At 33.4% G+C, this 17,801-nt stretch overlaps 1 long non-coding RNA gene across 1 annotated transcript; it reads left to right on the top strand.

The window, feature by feature from the left end:
• Positions 1-2,351: 2,351 nt before the first annotated feature.
• LOC124457741 lies at positions 2,352-5,891 on the top strand. The gene is made up of 2 exons (XR_006952757.1): positions 2,352-2,481; positions 5,284-5,891. It is a non-coding gene; the product is annotated as an uncharacterized LOC124457741 (long non-coding RNA).
• Positions 5,892-17,801: the final 11,910 nt, after the last annotated feature.

Genomic DNA, 17,801 nt, shown 5'->3' with positions numbered 1-17,801 from the left:
TTATTTCAATGAAATAAAACGACAGTTTCCTGCAAAAATACCGTCTTTTCCTTGTACATGCACAAATATAAGTAATAAGTGTTGTATGCATTGAAAACTTCAATAAGAGCATTATCTTCCAAAAGTAGTCAACTTTACAAAGAAAAATGTTCAAAGGTGTTTTTCATCTTATTTTAGCAGATTTGTTAGAAATGGTGAAATGATATTTTAGAGTGAATTTAGTGGCTGTATTTAAAGGAAGCATGCGCACAACAGATGAGAATGTATAATTTCTGCACTTACAATTGTTTCTTCAATTCCACGACTGTTTCCAATTGCCATGATTTAAAAGATTCCAAAAAGTAATTGCACCCATTCTCAACTCACACAGAAATTAATGTTAATTACGATAATTCTGAAAAAACTAAAGAAAGGATTTTGTCGGCCTTTCAATATTTTGAATACAATGTGAAATATATGAACACATGTAATGGTCATCAACAAATTGACATATATATTATTTTCAACAAAATGCGGATATTATGTAACTAAACACAAGATGTTTCGTTATCGAAAGACAACTAAGGTTTGACCTAATATATAGGACAAGTAGCAAGGCTTCACGTGCCGTCCCTGATTTCGACTGATTGCTACAACACGCGCAACACTTCCAAACTTCCAGCCCGAGTTTGGATCGCCCTGGCGCGAAAAGATATGATGATGATGATGACCTAATATATCCTCAATATGCAAACATGACAGCAAAATGATATTTATTTGTTGCATGCGTATTTTTTTCTTTGCTCCTGGCTCATAGCAACGGTAAATGCTAAGGGATGGAGACTCATGGAGTTTTCCTATGGTCTCAGCTGCCAGTCTTAATACCCCCTAATAAAAAAGTATCTTTGGTTCAGATATGTTAATCAAAATATTTACAAATACAATATCATGCAGCTCGTTATATTGCAAATCATGCAGCTCGCGAATGATGCCGTTTGTTGTGAGCTGCCCGCCTAATGGGTTAGACTATAGTGGTGTAGAACACATGTCAACCCTATCGAGTGGCGTAGCCAAGTTACATTGAAGCGTTAGGTCATACTGCCTGGTGCTGATAATGGGAAGATTGGGAAATTTTGAATGTACCAGCCAAATATAATATGAACAAATTTTGTTGAAATATATGTTATTTGCTATAGCATTATTAGCTGGGATTTTTTACAATCAAGCATATTTTTTTTAACAATGAATGTCTCATGAGCTTTCACAGAAGTATAAGTCTTGAATTACAGAGTCTACAGATATAGACATTGGAATATATAATTTTGGACATCAGGAGAAACATAAGTAACTATGCCTATTTGTTTAATTGGTGAAATCTTGAAGAATATGTTCAACAGATACAACGAAATATACATTGTAAACGTATTAACATAACAATGACGCAAATATAAACAGTTTAGTTTTATTCCACGCAAATGTTTTGCGTAAAATGCAGTGAAAACATGCAAATTTTGTCAGAGTTATAAATTGGTGATAAATATTTAAATTACAAAGAGTTTTATGACAAATATTTGCATCGAATTACCACATTAAGAGAAACGACATGGCCAATAAAATCAACGATTCTCTATCTTAATGCCACACAATCAATCTGTAGCTTCAAAGCTCCTATGTAGTTCTTTCTGATTAGAAGCTTCAAGTATTCTGTCTTCCATTTAGATGACGAAATACTGGCTATTCATATGCGCTCGTCATAGTCGTTTGTAAAGAGCTTTGCCACAGCAATATCTTCATGACGAACGCTCTTTACCAATTTATGCAATTGCCTGAGCATCTTAATATCCATACAGAAACAATTAGAAAATCTTGCTTTCACGCTTTGTAGCAATACAATGTAAGTAATAAATATGGAATAACTTCGACCAGCGTGAGGAACGTCATACATTCATGCCAAAGAAGAGCATGACTTAAGCGTGAATTCCGTAGAGGCAAGTGACGTACGCGTTAAGGTCAATGATAAGCTCCAAATTATTATGGAAGTCATGCTCCCAAATTTAGAGCATTCACTTGGAGAGGACTTTGAACGCTCATAGCTCATGCTCATAAAATACATTTATGTAAACTAAGCAAATTATTTCGCGGGCATTAATTCGCATATTTTATTCGCAATTAATTCGCACATTTATTCGCAATTATTTCCCCGGCATTAAATCGCATAAAATAGATAATTTGGCGTCTTTATCTACAAACGTCAGTTTTCAAACAAACTAAAAGCTTTGAAAATTTTTGGTCATGCTAAAATGACCCTTTAGCCACCCCATTGAACCTATCATGTGCTCAAGTTAAGACAGCCCACATGACAAAAGCGCAGATGAAATAATGATAAAGTTAGAAGGTGTTAATTATGGTCTAAGCTTCTATTGAGAATACATTGAATTCGACTTTGGTGCAACATGATATTAGAAAAAATTGAAACTAAATGGGACAGATGAAAAGTAACTGGTGAGAGGAAATAGAATGTAGTTTTTAACTTAATCTGATACGTTTACTCGTGTTTTAAGTGAACATATCAAATTTGCCAGAATTATGTTTGGCATTTAAAATCGCATATGAGTTGGTTGACCTTCACGAAACTTAAACCTGTTTTTAACATCGAACTTTAAATGTGCAAAATGAGACAAAAATGAGATAAAATTGATCATTGTTTGTTGTCTTATAGGTATTCGGCTCATATAAAGTTCGACGTTTTAAATAGGCTTTAGTTATTTAACTTGGCAAATGACATGATGTTTTAACAAATCCCCTTCCAACAAACTAGCTCATTTTAAATAATGCATACACTAATACAGTTTTATAGAGCATTTCTGCCATATTTTTGTACAAATATTGAATAAAAACAGTATGCAGCAATTTTGGCCAGGGGCCTGTGATAACAAGCATGCAAGTTTAGACTTGCATGCTAAACTGATGTATTTTTCAGATCATTAAAATCATGTCAATTTGCAAAAATAGAAGTATGGTATACACTTGACCAAACTATACAAATTTAGCTTAACGACCTCCATGAGGAGTGTACTACTACTAAACTACAACATTAAATTATAGCAACCATTTGCTTTATTCCTTCCACCCATTGTTCTTCACTTACTCTAACCCAGGGTTTTATGACATCAATAATTAGTTAATTCTCATTTGATATAAATACTCAGTTCTTCCGAAGTATATATTTTTGGGGGTGATTATATACCAAAATATTTACAAAGTGTATTTAAACTAGCTGGCTGACTATGCTACATTATTTCCCACAAGCTGAGTTCATTTTTGTATTTGACTGTATGAATTAGACATAATTTCTTATATAAATATAAATATTGGAATATAAACTACATAAGTGTTATTTTTTCAATTTTAAAAAGAATTTAAATGTTCTGAAATAGAATTTTGACTTTTAGACGAGTACGTGTTTTTTGTTTGATTACCATTGGCATGAAGAATGGCTTTTAATCTAACTTAAATTTTTAGACCTTATACATAAAAGAAAGCGATCGAGGAAACATTCAAAACTTTGAACACTTCTTCTTCTAAAAAAGAAAAAGTTGCTTGTGCATTGTCATCCAGTTGAAATAAAAAAAGGCACACTATCTCAAAAAGTCCCAACAAAAACTCGGGAATCCCAAGAACATATATTGTGACGTGGGAAAGATCTTGAAGTTTGCCATTCTAAACATTCTACAAAAAGAGTCTTTCGCAAATTATCAAATTCCGAGCTATTTATAAATTACAAAAGCGAATCAGAAGATGGAATCCCTTCTCCAATCATAAAGAACGTTTTTACATTATCACCATTTCACAAGGATAAATTAAAACTCTACTAGGCTCCGTATTACTCCTGCACGCTCTCATTTGTTTATAGATCCAAATGCAATTCAACATCAGAATTTACTTCTATCAAAAACGCTTAATTCAAGTGTGCCAGACAAAACTTGTCTACAATTAACAAAGATTCGTTATCCCAGTTCTAGCCTCAATTTCTATAGAAATATAAGAGAGCCCAAGATAAAAGATGATAATTATGAGAAATCAAAAAATTTACAAAATAACTTACATAAAAAGCAAAATTTTGAAGATGGAGTAATGACTTTCCTGATGACAAAACCGTTTGAAGAACGGTTTCCCTCTTTTATCAAAGCTTTTCGTCCAAATTCTGGGGGTGAGACAAATTTGTTGTTAAATTGTTTGCGTGAAGACAGTTTGCCGAAAAATAACGTTAGTTGTGTTTCAAATGAAGGGAAATACTCAAACAATAATTTTTTAATGGCTCGCGAAAAAAAAGTCTTGCAGCTAAAAAGAAGTTGCAAGAGCAGGAGCTAGCTTTGAAAGAGTTACGTATGCATGGAGTTTTTATAAGAGTATATTTATGGTAATTCATCATGGAAATCGCTTAAGAGGTATGAGACATATTGATCAAAACTGTTCGTCGTGCTTGTAAACGTCGCTGATTTTATTCTGCATTTTTCAGTAAACTTGTTTGATCTAACAAAATAATTATAGTTGTAAAAACGGTGCTTTAAAAACTCATAGTTATATCACATAAAATGGTGACAAAATTCCCAACATTTTCCCACCTGTTTCACTTATGCTGAAACAAATTTATTTATCATGAATATAAATTACATTATTTTAGCATGTAAGCAAAAAAGGGAATAAATTCTCCTCAATTTCTCTGTAGTTTAGCAATTTTTTTCTTGGCAAGTTTTTTTCTATGTTATAAAGTGCATCAAAAGGCATTGATTTCCTTTTATTGCATTTGAAAAAAGAATATATACGAAATATATTCAAATTATGCATAGACATAAGGGATATGGACTACTACAAATAGAAATCGGCATATTTACTTGTTAATCCTCTGTATCAGTGTTCTCAACTACAGTAGAGCAGAGGAATTAGATTAATGCAAACATTTCCATGTAAATGAAGCCATTAAGTCTCAAATATTCATAAAGTTTTAAAAGAAAAAATCTTAAAGGGCCTTAAAAATCGATTTCAAGAGCTATTAAAGATTTCAACTTAACTGATATTTGCTTTAATTTCTTCCAAGAAAAAGGAAAGTTGTATCACACTCTTATATATATTCATCACATACATAATATTCCTTATAATACTGAAGATGGCATCATAAGATGTTGAAACGTATATATTTTAAAAACACGTGTCATTTTTATTAAATGCACATTATCAATAGTGCTTTTACGCAGTTCAGGGCAATGCCTCCCAGCCTAGCATTGTGTTGCTTGTCCTTTGTAGGAAAATTATGTTCGTCGGAAAGTTGTCGGAAGCTACGTCAGAAAACTTTGAAGAACAGTTAAGCATGTATGTGAAACTGACTAATTAGATAGATTTAGACTTGAGGACGCGATGACTAAGACGACGCTAGTTGACCGAGGCGGTCTGGGCCGACGACGCCGTCGTCTTTTATGTGAAGAGTGATTTAGATTATATGAGGAGACGACGAGTTTTTATGAAAAGAGAACTTCATTGTTTATGCGATTTTAGTGAGTCATTTAGGATTTGTTTCTATTGTCGCCGATAATTCAAGAGATTATGGAGGAAAACAACACTTTAGTAGATAATAATTGTTGGTTTGTTATCCATAGTACTGCTAACTCATGGCATTTGAATAAGATTTCCAATGATAAATTGTGAGTTATAGATTGCTTCATGTTGATTGTACTAAATATAGCGCAAGTATTGACAAAACATCATAAAAATAGCGCACAAAACACGACACGCTTCAATAAAATGTAGGTGTTCTTTTTTAAAAGCTGCTTTCTCTAGTTTGGATTATAATTTAACGACGACATTGTAAATATAAAGAAAAATTTATCTAAAACAAAATAAAAACGAAATTATTTATCTTGTTGATTGTTTACATGAACAACAAAACATGCATACATTATGCATCTTATTATTTCGGTAAAATTGAATGTAAAAACTCACAAGTTTTAGCTGAATTGCTTCAATACTAAACTATCATTACACACAAGTCATTAATTTCCATAGACTTACATTTTAAAATGAGAAAAAAAGTAGAAAACAAAGACGTCTTCGAGAGGACGTGAAAACAGCAATTTTCACGTCGTGAAAAACACTTAGACGACGTCGCAAAAGCAGCGGAAGTAAAGCAACCGGATGTTTACGACAGATTATGCAATACGATTGTCATCTTAGACTTCGCGTCCCCGAATCTAAATCTGTTTGATAAAATAATTTCAATTATTTTCATGGTTCTGACGTCCTTCAACCTTACAATCTTCTAAATTTCATGTTTATGACCATAGTAGAGCGTATGAAATATGTGGAAGCAATTTACGTAAGCAGGTTTACTTTTGGTCAAAGTTGCACGGGCCCAAATCTTGCGCCATAGTCATGTATGCACGCACGAAAGCATAAATATATACCAATTGAAAACCAAAAAAAGTAAGAAGACCATCACAGACGCAGAAGCTTTAGAACGAAAACTAACGTCATTTGAAACAATTTTTACAGCACATGTTTTCAACGAGTTATTTGCTATAACCAATCCCGCCTCTCTTTATCTTCAGTCAGAGAAAATTGACTTACTTATTCTTTCTGATTTTTCATTGCTTGATCCGGAAATGTTTCAGGATATCAATACTGACAAAGTGTTACCAGCGGCAGATGTTTTTCAAAATGTCGCTGAAAATTATAGTCTTGACGACAAAAAACTGAGAGACGAGTATTTAAAATAAAGATTTTTCGTGATGACAAAACTGAAAATAGTTCTAAAGATAGCAAATACCATAATGAATGGTAAAAAAATATATAATAAGTTGATAGTTCTTAAAAGAACTGTTTTAAGTAAAAGCACTAACCCAGTAGTTCTCAATTAAGCGACACGATGCATTTCGGCAGACTACTCCTCAGGTGTCAACGTCTGCTAAATGAAAATTTACAATATACCGATATTTATAATGCCAAGAAAGAGTGTACGTCATCTCCAAAAGGGAGATGACGCTCAAAACAGGGATAAATTAAAAACATAATGCTTTGTCGGCAGACGCCTGACGAATTAAAACAGCCTCCATGACGCGTAACTGAAAGAATGAATACATTTTTTAATTATTCTAAAATTGTCGTCTGAATAAGAATCAGCACAATGGGGATTATTCAAGAGATGTTTACCTATCGCGGAGACACATGAAACTAAATTACTTTTCTTACAATCACGTTTTGGTTGTTGTCTTGAGGGGACCGTTCCATTTCGGATTGAAATTGGTACATGCTGTTTGATCCTATCACCCAGCCTTTGAGACGTTTTACCTACATACCAAGCATCACACTGACATTTATATTCATAAATTACATTGCTTAAAAGTTGTGCCTGTAGAGATTCTTTTGTGGTGGGTGGTAGAATAGTTCTTTTCGAAAATATAAAGATAACATTGCTCACAAAACAAATTCTCCGTAATATTCTTAGTTTCCTTTCAATATCATCGGAAACTTTACCCATCCATTGTAAACCATCGAAATCTGTGATAATAATCTTTTTCACTCGGACATGGCTGTACCGCACATTTCCGAGGAGGCTTTTAGAGATTAATGTTAGCGGTCACTAGAGGAGTTGAGTTTAGTTTTAATGATGTCATGTACAAACAAATTGCTGGGGTGGCTATGGGTTCTCTTCTTGGACCAATAGTTCATAAAATTTTCGTAGGCTGTTATGAGTGTAAGATGTTTGCCTCTTCTTGGCCTCCATAAGTGCTGTGGTACAACCGTTACGTTGACGACACCTTTTCCCTTTTTCGTAACGAGAAAAAGCGCTAATTATTTTTCCCTTTTTCGTAACGAGAAAAAGCGCTAATTATTTTTCCCTTTTTCGTAACGACAAAATCGCCAATTGTTATTTTTTGAAATATATATGATAAAGATATGACATAATTATAACCATTAAGTTGCATAACACTCAATGTATTTTACAGTTTGAAGTTATACATCTACAGTGAGTCATCATCAATCTCAGTACCCGATATTCACATAAACACAAACTTTATGATCATCGCATTTTACATGTTTGTGAATTGACATTTCATCGAGTGTCAGAACACTGAACACACACAGCCTTACCTTCTTGCCATCTTTCTTTGGTTTTTGAAGTTTAATTTTAAAGCATTCAGTGCATCCTTAGTGAATCCTTGTTCTCATAAATTGAATTTTACCATGATCAAGTTAAATAATTCTGGATAGGTAAGACAATGCATCATGTGTCTTTTCAACCTTATCGTTTTTTCGTAAGACTCGTCTTGCCTTGTCAATAACATCTTCCTGTTATCTTTGCTACCTGATCTTTCCTGCATAGTGTTAGCATATAGAACATAACAAACTCCGCTCCAAATCATGTGTAATACTATTTATGCTGATCGTTTCTTTTTGTTATCTACCCAATGATTAAAATGAGCTGAGTATTTTTTTGCGTTAGGAAACTTTTTGCAAATAGATTTGTAAATTTACGATATTGATGCATTAACAAATGACAGAAAAGTATGATGAGTTTTATAAAAAAAAAACAGGAAAACATCAGCATATTTGGAGTTGAGGTCAGTCTTTAAAAAATACGGTCTTACGGGTTTTATGGCTTTTTATATGTATAATTGCTTTTCAATCTTTGATCAACAAATAAAGCAAGCAAATATCTCACCTGCGAGAATGGAGATGCTCTTTTTTGTGGAAACTACGACATCCAACAGTTGAACAACTGAAGTATTGGCATTAAAAAGAAATCCTAAAAAATATCGTTTTTATTACTTTATATAATGACTATAGACACCAGGGGAAGCCGTAAATGTTTTTTCAACCAAGCAGTCATTTCAGCGGAAAAGGTCAATTGGCTGCCATTTTTCGACAACCTCGTCCCAATGCACTTAGGCCGTTCAGCTATTATAGAACTCAATGGCATGAGCTCATACATGACATGAATGTTAATGAATTCGAAGCTATGAAATACTTGTCTTTCGGTTTAAGTCAATAGCAATCGATGCAGAATTGTCGGCAATGAGTATTATAGTCGTATAAAAGTATTAATAAGAAAATATAAATGAAAAAATAAGCAAGGAAACCACACCCTCGTCAGTTAGCTTAAAATCGTGATAGTGTATGTTTGCTGTTCATACGGAAGTAAACATGCGTTGATTTACCGGTTGACTGAACGACATATCTGGTAAGTATTTGAAAGACAAATGATGGAAGATATAGTGACTAGTCTCAACATAAAGGTTTTCCTTGAAAATGAGAAAAATTGATTGTCAAACTTTCTGTATAATATCTAATGTTATATTATTGATATGGTTTGTTTTGTTCATATGATAATGAAGACACAATATTAATTACGAAAGTAAACATCGCGGGTATCGTGAATAAAAGACGTATAATGTTCCTCACACAACGTTTAAACGACAACTTGTTGAAAAAAATAGTGTTAATTTAAAGCACATGGTTTTCATTCAAAATATCATAAATTTATCGTTGAAATTCGTAAGTTTCAACCCCACATTTAAATTATTTAATATGACTTTTTTACACAGTAAATGTTTTTCGCCCGAATATCACTGACGGTTTTCCGAGCATGTGCCCTCATCTCATCTGAACATTTAAACTATATAAGAAGGAATGTTTTTTAAGCAGTGCAGTGTTTGAAATTAAATGTAGATATGATCTTCGCACTTTGTTGGACAATTTAAAGGGGTAGTCTGACCTTAACACAACTTTTGCTCATATGAAAGTATATATTGTTCTTACCTCTCTCGCGAAATCCTAGGTTTCCAATTCAAATTTAACTCGAGAAATACTGCCTTAAATGTGTGTATTTTTCGATCGCCATTGTGTACATGCAAGCGAAGCCGCAGTCCAGCAGCGGTTTTTCGTCGTGACGTCACTGCGCTTCTGGTAAGTATTTGAAAGACAAATGATGGAAGATATAGTGACTAGTCTCAACATAAAGGTTTTCCTTGAAAATGAGAAAAATTGATTGTCAAACTTTCTGTATAATATCTAATGTTATATTATTGATATGGTTTGTTTTGTTCACCATGCGGTGATCGTTGTCAACATAAGACAATATACTAGAAATTACGCATAAGCATATTCATCGTTATATTTTCTAAGTTTTAAATTATTGCAATGGATACGGATTACTCAAACGAAGTAATTATTCTGAAGCAGTGTTTCAAACTTCGAAGAAATGATTAACGATCAAAACATGATTCAACCATATGCTTATGAGCCGATTGAAACAGACTAGCGACAGCCTATGGACGACTCGACGAAGTTCAGCTGTTGTAACGATATGAAGACTCAGCACAATTTGAATAGACACTTACTGCAGATAATTTTTATGCTTTGTTATTGGGTATTACGACTGGCATGGAGTGAGAAACAATGGTTCAAGAGCTGAAGAAGGACCTGAACAGAAAGACAAAGACATGTGGACAGGCAACTGGTTCGATTGTTGGAATGTATTTGCAAGGTAAACCAAATCTTAATTGTTGATTATCCAATCACCAGGTCTAGAAGAGGACTTTGTCTTTGAGGGTTTTAAATTGCTGATGAATAATAATGGTAATGTAAACTATTATAGCCATATTTATAAGTATCGTTAATGATGAATTACTAATAAATAAAAATATAAATTGGATTTAGTAAATGAACAATAAATACAAATTAAAATATAATTCTTTATTTGTGCTATGCAAGGATTTTGGTGTACATAATTTGTGCCTTTGCTAATGAATTTGCATAGCAAAACAAAAATTTTGCTACTTTACTATTAGAGTCTTATTATTAATTATAAATATTGATATATACATAACTTTTTTGGGGACTGTTTACCCATTCTTGATTTGTGTGCTTAAAACACTTTCTTTGTTTTTTCTATATATTTCTTGAATGTTTGCTGGTAAAGAAATCTTGTTATGTACATTTTACATTAAAAAGCAGACATCTTCCATCATATGCACAAAGAATATGACTTACTCACCATAATTGGCTTGGCTACCCAATTTTTTCGCCCTTTTGGGAACATGATAAGCACAAGAGGAAGGAGGGAAAATACTTTATTAAAAGTGCTTTTCGTATAAAGGTATGCTTGCAAGAACCAAGTTGGCAGTGATAGACCACAATGTAAACACTGGCAGAAAACAAGCACAAGTTCAATGTGGAAAGCAGCAAGGGAAAAGTGATATAATATCGTGTTCCAAAAGGGCGAGAAAATGGGCAGCCAAGCCAATTATGGTGAGTAAGTCATATTCTTTTGTGCAAGGTATGATGGAAGATGTCTGCTGTTTTAATGTAAAATGTACATAACAAGATTTCTTTACCAGCAAACATTCCAAGAAATATTGCATCTATAGAAAAGCCAAACAAAGAAAGTGTTTTACAAGCACACAAATCAAGAATGGGTAAACAGTCCCCAAAAATAGTTATGTATATATCAATATTTATAATTAATAATAAGAGAATCTCTAATAGTAAAGTAGCAAAATTTTTTGTTTTGCTATGCAAATTCATTAGCAAAGGCACTTTTTAATTATGTACACCAAAATCCTTGCATAGCACAAATAAAGAATTGGTTTGGCTTGGCCATTATAATTTGTATTTATTGTTCATTTACTAAATCCAATTTATATTTTTATTTATTAATAATTCATCATTAACGATACTTATAAATATGGCTATAATAGTTTACATTACCATTATTCATCAGCGAATTTAAAACCCTCATAGACAAAGTCCTCTTCTAGACCTGGTGGTTGGAAATGTGCTCGAATGTAGCTAACAGCAAAAGATGGTAGTGGTACTCTAATTTCCTTGCCCAATACATTCCAACAGCATCGAACCAGTTGCCTGTAAGCCACATGTCTTTGTCTTTGTGTTCAGGTCCTTCTTCAGCTCTTGAACCATAGTGTTGTTTGTACTCACTCCATGCCAGTCGTAATACCCAATAATTTAAACAAAGATTTCGAAAACAGGATTATCTGTAATACAGTCGGAGTATCTATTCCCTCAAATTGTGCTGAGTCTTCATTCATTGTTACAACAGCTGAACTTCGTCGGAGTCGTCCATAGGCTCGTCGCTAGAGTCTGTTTCAATCGGCTCATAAGCATATGGTTGAATCATGTTTTGATCGTTAATCATTTCTTCGTAGTTTGAAACACTGCTTCCAGAATAATTACTAGAGGAATCGTTTGAGTAATCCGTATCCATTGCGCAAAATAATTTAAAAACTTAGAAAATGAAATGCAACGATGAATATGCTTATGCGTAATTTCTACTTTTGCTAGTATATTTTGTCTTATGTTGACAACGATCACCGCGCAGTGACGTCACGACGAAAACCGCTGCTGGACTGCGGCTTCGCTTGCATGTACACAATGGCGATCGAACAAGAGGCAAAATACACACATTTAAGGCAGTATTTCTCGAGTTAAATTTGAATTGGAAACCTAGGATTTCGTGAGAGAGGTAAGAACAATATACACTTTCATATGAGCGAAAGTTGTGTTAAGGTCAGACTACCCTTTAAGCAATTGTCTCATGAACCTGAAAAATTCAGGTGACTCAACGGGATTCGAACCCATGACCTCTTCGGTGCCGGTGCAGTGCTCTGACCAACTGAGCTATGAAGTCACACAGTTGCTGAGCAGGTCAATTTTGTTGGGCTGATGTTTTCTCGTGAAAGGAATGTCATATGAAAGAATGTTTTTTAAGCAGTGCGGTGTTTGAAATTAAATGTAGATATGATCTTCGACTTTGTTGACCTGGCACCGCAGAGGTCATGGGTTCGAATCCCGTTGAGTCACCTGAATTTTTTAGGTTCATGAGACAATTGCTTAAATTGTCCAACAAAGTGCGAAGATCATATCTACATTTAAACTATATAAGGTCAACAGTGCATCGATTGATCGCGCTGATTGGACAAAAAGCTGTAAACATGGCAAAGCGTGTGATTTGATGCTTGATTGATTATGCATTATACTACGAACATACGAAATAGAGTTGTCAACGCTATTTTGTATTGTAAAAAGAAACAAGTTTGTTTTTCATAGCGTATGAAATTCGCTTGATTTCAAGTACCTTACCCAAAGTAAAAAATAGTCGTAAATCTGTCGTTCTACGCTTTGCGTTCCTGTATATGTTCGATCACTGTCTCTTCACAATTAAAAAATAATTAAAAAATATGATGTCACACATGACGATTCATTGACAATGTCGCACATTATAAAATTGCAATATTTCTTTCTCTCTCTCTTTTTATTTTCAAGTGCACTCCCTCATGTTTAATACCTAATGGCAGTAACTACCAAATGCCTAAGTAAAGGTGGGCGCAGCACTTCCTTTGCAATAGTAAATTCTGATTAGTTTGAAATATTAGAGGGTAAATTTTGATTGTTCCACGTTTGCTACATAAACGTAAGTCCCTCATAAAGAGATTATTTAGAAATTAAAGATATTCGCTGTTTTTGCACAGGCTTTTGCAAACCTAAGAGCCTTTGGGTGAACTTGAAAGCAAATCATCTTATACAATAACAATAATGTGAAACAATTGCAAATTAATTTAATACCAACGTTTTAGTATTCTACTAATGCATATTTATAGATTGATTTGATTGGTTGAGCTAAGATCGTTTCGCATTGGCTGATGCAAAAACAGATATACGTCGCTATCATCAGTGATGAGGAATTATTCGACGTAAGTAACGCTCGAGGCTTTTGCGTGAGATGAAGCAAACAGTGCAAGAATAAAATCATCACTAAACTTTCATCCTTATACCTTTTATTTGCTACTTTTTTGAATCAAACAACTTGAACATTTCTAACAACATTATTGAATTTGGTTTTCGCAAGGTATAACAAAATTTAAGACCTTGGTAAGTTTTAACTACATCAGCATCTCTTTGGCATATTACACCATTCTTGCATTGATAATCTTATTATTATACACTGTACGTAAAATATCCAATGCTATTGGTGAAAAGCCTACAAATAATTCCCAATTTTTTGCGACATTGAAAATTGTCTCGGTGACGTAATTTTTCTCATGAAAAATTTAAACAAAAAAGTGTATTGGCAGCATCTTGCTCAAGACTTTCAAACGTTTGGCACATTGTTTTCGCTCAAATTATTTATAATAAAGATGTAAGAAAAAGATAGAAAGGGTGAGAAGGTCATCAGTGGCATATTTAGAGGTCACGCCGGTTTGGCTTAGCCCGGCAAAAATTTCTACCAAGACAAAGAATTTTTGCAATGAAAAATTCAAAACAAATGAGTTTGAATTTCATAACAGTTTCAATCCATTTATTGTGGTTTTGAGAGGGTAATCAAAATCTTAAAATAGAGATTTTGGTTTAATACGCAATTAAAGTCAAAATTTGAATTTAATGGGCAATTGCGTAGCAACAGTCTGCCAGTTCATTGCTTTTGCAGCTTAGTACAGTATATTTTATACAAAAATATTTCTAATCTAATTGGATAATGACATTTGAGCATATTGTGAACTTAATAGCTGCATGTAAAGTCATGGCCACTAAAATGATGATAAAGTTGAGATCTAAAAGTAACACAGTAATTTTTATTTTCATTTGTTGTAAATTTTTATGTTCTTTGTTTGCACTTTAAAATTTGTACATTAAGCTTCAATAAAGTCTTATGTCTTGCTCTACGTATTATTGAAATTCATGACGTCATTGGACGTGGCTCTGCATGCAATAGCGTGACCAAAAAATTTTTGCTAGATAAGGCCAAGATTGTCATTCAAGAAACTTTTCATCGATTATTTACGGGAAAAAGACAAATATAGCAAACTGCAGAAAATATTTAGTGTAGAAGCATTTAAAACATAATGGCTTCCGTACAAAATAATTTAAAAGTTTCTGTATTTATAACTGTATAATAAAACAATTAGTAAATTCGATTTCCACGTTATTTCCACCTCAGCTTCGCTTCGGAAGATAAAATTGACTTCGGTCGAATAATTCTTGACATTTTGCTCAAACTCATCGGCTATCTATGAAACAAGGAATGGGGAATAGAGGAATGGAAAAATCGGGAATGAGAAAAGCCAGAATCTGTAAAACGCGGAATGAGAAAAGCCGGAATCTGTAAAACGCGGAATGAGAAAAGCCGGAATCTGTAAAACACGGAATGCGGAAATTATATGTCATTTATGGTAACTTTAGTACAGAACAACGATAACTCTAAATAATGTAAGCCTTTTGATTCTACGTTTTAACATATAATAAAGTTTTACATTATTTGGAGTCCCCATTGTCGATGACTGGTTTGTATACAAATTTATTAAATTTGCTGATCATTGAAGCACATGGACATTCAATTAAACGCTTTGACTTATCAACAGCGATGTATAATTTTCATTAACACAAAAGAACAATCAACAACACAAGTCAACAATCAATAACATTTATTTATGCCGCATAGAAATCGGGAATATTTAAGTATTATTAAAGGCGCATTTAATAAAAACCAAGGAAGGATCATTAAGATATAGCAGAGAGTCAAACAAATTGAAACATATTTTGCATGACAGAGAAATGCAGTGTTGCAGTGCTAAAGAATATCTGCGACTACTTCTGGTTGGAAAAACGTCTTTGTACAAAGTACATACATGTTTATTTCAATGTCTGCTTCTTCTTAATGATCCGTCCTTTGATTTCATTGAATATTAACCAGATATTAACTAGAGATTTGACAGTTGACACCAGTGGTTGAGACGCATCAATGACATATCTTGTAATTAAACACTTATAAACATATTCAAACTTCCTATAAAAAAATGTAAACTGCATTATAGAATAAAACTTATTCAACGAAACATTAAGAAATATCACATAATTATTACATAGCATGCGTCACCTCCGGCATAATGGCGCGTTTTGATTGGCTCAGAAGCGTTTTTGCCGGTCCATTATTTTCCCGCAATCGACCATGGTCCAAAAACGCGTAATTTTATTGTCAAATGTAAACAAAAGGTTAAATAGTTGGAATGTTATTAAACAAAAGAATGATAGCATAATTCTATAACCAACAACTACAAACAATAACGACCTTATCTAACAACATTTGAGAAATTAACCTTCCACCTCTTCCTTGTAAACGAAACAAGCCTACTCAAAAGCAGAGAGCCTTATACGCTACAAGTCCCGGGTTCGTGACTGGTACAGCAGAGTTAAAAGGTGAAAGGTTTATCATGCATTAATCAACTGAATATTCCTGCTCATTTTTGATTGGAAGCATGTTGAACAGTTCCTATGGACAAAGCTCGAATTCCATATTAATTAAATTAATTTTCATATTAGTTCCATATTAATTTTCTCAAATGTTGCTAGATAAGGTCGTTATTGTTTGTAGTTGTTGGTTATAGCATTATGCTATCATTCTTTTTGTGTAAACAAACTTTGCAATGCAAACAGCAAAACGCAAAATAAACGAAACAAAACCATTTACAAATGTCATTCGAAGGAAAAACACTTGGAAAACAGTTTAACTATCAAAACGATACAATTTGAAACGATTTATTTTTATGGATAAAACTAGAAAAGTAAAAGCCAACCCGTACAAAACAGCAAGAACAAGAAAGAAAGCAAGATTCGTTTCAGGTCAAATAATGCCATATAATAATCCTTTTAATAACTTCGCTTTATCGGTCTTTACTGAGAATTATCGGACCTCTGTCTTTTTGTATAAACCTCGCCCTACGTGCTCGTGTACAAAAAGACCTCACGCTCGGCTATTAAGGGCTTAGTATGCTTCCTGAAAAGTTTTTTTGGCGATCGTATGTACACATTCGTAAAAAGAAATATAAGGTATGTGAAAGCTGTTTTTCTTTAAAGACTTCCGAAAAATGCAAGTTTACTTAAACTCCACGAGTAATCTTCGCGGACTATAATTTTTCTTATTCCGGCTTTTACAGATTCCTGCTTTTCTCATTCCGGGTTTTCCCATTTCTCCATTCCATTCCTCGATTCCCCATTTCTTGTTTTACATATAGCCAAAACTCATCCATTACATGTCTAATATTACACTAAATTTATCCAATATTTCTTAACTTACACAGATTTAAAATTTTTTGTTTCAGATTATAGCTATCACACCATTTCAAGGTGTATGAGGTGTCCAATGTGTTTGATTATTCAACTTATTGACAAAGCAGTGTGACCATACATGAATTTATTATCAAAAATGTAATAATCCGTGCAGAATGGCCCCTTCTATTCCGATTGTTTTAAATATTGAATCAAGTGGGGTTGTTTATGCTAACCAGAGTTGATTTGGTAATAAAATTACCCAGTCTGCTTACACTGTGACAAAGGTACTTCGTATTATTTATTTCATTAAATTTCATGACCAAAACCTTGTCATCTGATGGATTGTCATTATATGAAATAATAGATGATCGTGGCCAGGCGGAAAGCAAATTTTCAATACGAGATAATAGCCAGGCATAAGACTTTAAAAAAGCCATCACGACAATAAAATAAAATAGAAAGATCCTATTCACACTACTCTTAAGAAAATTATGTACTTCCGCCTCCCTTTCACTGGCTTGCACTGTGTTCAGATTCGGATGACAATCATTTAGTCTGTAATGCTGCCTTTCCTCATATTAAAGTTCGCTTTATTTTTTGTTCTTCCAAACGCCTTTCCTCTTCCTTTCTTTTTAAGGATAGTGTTTCCAAGCTCCTGCGATCTGGTGTTGTATGCTCATTTAAGTGTCAATGCAGCTCTAAGATGA

This window comes from Xenia sp. Carnegie-2017, unplaced genomic scaffold, assembly GCF_021976095.1.
Source record: "Xenia sp. Carnegie-2017 unplaced genomic scaffold, XeniaSp_v1 HiC_scaffold_6, whole genome shotgun sequence".
Classification (NCBI taxonomy): domain Eukaryota; kingdom Metazoa; phylum Cnidaria; class Anthozoa; order Malacalcyonacea; family Xeniidae; genus Xenia; species Xenia sp. Carnegie-2017.
This window is presented reverse-complemented; position numbering and strand designations above follow the sequence as displayed.